Raw genomic sequence first — 3,075 nt, forward strand, 5'->3', positions numbered from 1 at the left:
CGCCTCCAGCTGCGCCACCCTCGCCTCCAGCTCTTTCTTGGCGGCCTCTGCAGTTGCGGCAGCATCCCTTGCTTCTTTGAGAGCCCCGCCAAGTGTTTCCTCGCGCGCGGCGAGGTCCTCCTCGTAGCTGTCTAGGTTAGCCTTCCGCTGCACCAAGTCACCTTCTCGCGCGGACTGCTTCTCGGCAGCAAGCCTTTGTTCCTCCTCAGCTTCGGCCTTCTCGAGAAGGAAAGCCGTACGCTCCTCGGCGAGTCGCTCCCGCTCCTGTGCCAGGGCCCGGAGAGCTTCTTGATTGAGGCCCCGAAGCTCCTCCGCGCGCTTCTCCATATCCACTCCTGCCTTCGCGACAAGTGCTTCCCGGGAAGCCAGCTTGGCTTGGCGGGCGCGGTAGAGTGACAGCAACTTCCGCAGGAGCTGCTCCTCCTCAGGCTCACCACTGCTGCTGCTTGGCGCATCAACCAACGACAGCCCAGCAGAGGCGAGCAGCTCTTCATCGAAACTCTCCCCTTCGACCGGTGCCCTGGAGCTCGACGCCCAGGGGAGCTTGATGAAGATGCCGTCGCCGGCCTTCAAGTAGGCGCCGGGCTGGGGCTCTTCGGAGCCTGGCTCCGCGGCAGCGGCGGAGGGATCGGCGGTCGGCGCAGCGCCTGGCGCTCCTGCGGCCTCAGGGCCGTCAGTGCGATCGCCCGACCCCTCACCAGCTTCCGCGGCGGCAGCCTTGGCGGCCTCTTCACCGGCGGACTCATCAGCACCGGCCCCTTCTTCGTTGGCGGCGGCGTCGTTGTTGCTGCCACGCGCGCCTTCCTCGCCGGCGCCCTCTGTCTCCATTGGCTCCGCAGCAGATGGATCTAAAGAACGAAGAAGGGAGAAAAGTCAAGCAAATATGCAAGAAGAAGATCAGAAAAAGAAGAACCCAAGGGAAGTTCTTAGACAAGTGGATTACCTGTACCAAGATCTGCAGTTGCGGTCTCAGCCGCCGCAGGATCGTTGGTGTTGTCCCTTGCCGGAGAGCTGCCCCTTGCCGGAGAGTTCTCCCTTGCCGGAGAGCGCTCCCTTGCCGGGGGCTCCTCCCTTGGCGGCGTAGTCGAAGCAGATGGCACTTCGGGACCAGCTTCCGGGCGCTCCTGATGTGGCTGTTCTGCTCCTACACAAATCAACAAGCAAGATATCAGTAAAGGAAAAAACACTCATGCGCGCCTGACAGCAGGAAGCAAACTATGAACTTACGCTGGGGGCTGCTTTGTGGAGTAGCTGCCGGGTCCGTCAAGGTGGTCTCAGACTCACCCCCTGCTGACACGGTGGGATCATCCTCGATGACAATCACCGGGGCCTTGGCTCTCTTTGTCGCTCTCTGAGCTAGCGTCCTGAAAAGGAAGGGGTTCAGATTGAAGCAAGTCAGATACAAGACAAAAACAGCAAGAATTGAGGAACTACAAGAGCACCAAAGAAACTTACTCTTCTTCCTCCTCGTCGGAGCTGAGCGCGGAGAGATCGAAGTCCGGCTCCCCTTCGGTGCGGCGAGGCGGAGGAGTAGGTTCCCTTGCCCGCTTGGCAGGGGCAGTGGCGGTGGACCGGGAAGATCCCGCTCCAGTTGCCGCCGCAGCGTGAGGCGCTCCCGCGGCAACGGTACTTGCCGCGGTAGAGCGTGTCACGCGGCTCGGCGGCTGTTGACCCGTCTGCCGCCCTGCCACGTCCGCAGCCCTGCGAAGACGCCTTCTTGGCGGGGCCGGGGGCTCCGCCTGCGGCAAGCTTTCTGAAGGCTCGGGCTCTTCTTCACCGGGCTCGCTCGGCTCGTCTTCAGGGCCGGCAAGATCTTCCTCGCCATTAAAATCCTCGCGCTCGGCAAGGCTTGCCTCCTCGGCTGCCTCTGCCTCCTCCACGGTGAACCCAAACGCGCCCGCGGCAGCTGCTGCCGCAACCTCTTCCGCCCTAGTGGCGATGCGCTGCAGCTCCTCGTCGGTGGTGTCACGGGTGAGGCTCTTCTGCTCGTCAGCGCGGACCGGCACTTCTTCCAAGTTGTCGAAGAACGCTTGCACGACGTCATCCGCAGGCTCTTGCCAAGTTGGAACGATTCCGTGTGAATCGCACAACGACATCATGGCGCAGATCCGGTCAAGCGAAAAATTATTGCGCAATGGAACTACGCCCCTCGGCAGCGTGAATGGGTGCTGGGGATCGCGTTTGAACAACTCTAGGAGCATTGCATCCAGCTCCAGGACGGTGAAATTGTAGTTGAGGCCCGGCCGCAGCATCATGATGTCCGCCGAGTTCTTGAATTCCCAGGCGGGCCTCCCCCTCTCCTGAAGGGGGGCGATGCGGCGGCGGAGGAAATCTGCACCGACAGCGCCTACAGTGAGCCCGGCAAGCCTGAGGCAAAGGATCCTAGTGATGGCGATCTTCAGCCTCTCGTCCTCCGGGGCCACGTTGCTCCAATCGTTGCCGCGCACTATGGGAGCTTGGCGCAGGGCAGTGAACGGCTGCGGGTTCTCCTCAACGATCCAACACCACTCCGCTCTCCACTCCTCCCACTTGCTACGGAGCTCACCCTCCAGATACGCCTCCTTCTTGCCGACTCTCGAGATCCAGGTGATCCCTCCGGCAAGCGGCTCTCCTCTCTCGACTCGAGGCATGAAGAAGTGGCGGAAAAGGGCTACATTGGGGTGGACTCCGACAAAGTTTTCGCACAAATGTGCGAAAACTGCCATGGTCAGAACGGCGTTGGGGGTGAAATCAAGGAGGCGGAGCCCATAGGTGTTCATTATGTCGCAGAAGAACTCCGAGAAGGGCGGGCAGAGCCCGCAATATAAGAACAACGCGAAGAATGGGTACCCGTTTGGAGCCAGTTCCGAAGCGGAGGCCGGGAGTACCCTCGTGCGCGGATGCGCTCGCGTCTCCGTCGACCAGAAGAGGTAGAAGTACTCCCTCAGCTCCTTCGCGCCGAGCTGGGGGGAGAAGATCGCCCGTTCCTTCCGCAGCGCCGTGAGCCGCTGCGCCTCAGCCGACTTCACGCCCTTCCCCTTGTCGGATTTCGGAGCCATGGCGGAGGTAGTGGGGGAGGTCGACGGCGTTGGTGAT

This window comes from Triticum dicoccoides, chromosome 2B (genome assembly GCF_002162155.2).
Source record: "Triticum dicoccoides isolate Atlit2015 ecotype Zavitan chromosome 2B, WEW_v2.0, whole genome shotgun sequence".
Classification (NCBI taxonomy): Eukaryota; Viridiplantae; Streptophyta; class Magnoliopsida; order Poales; family Poaceae; genus Triticum; species Triticum dicoccoides.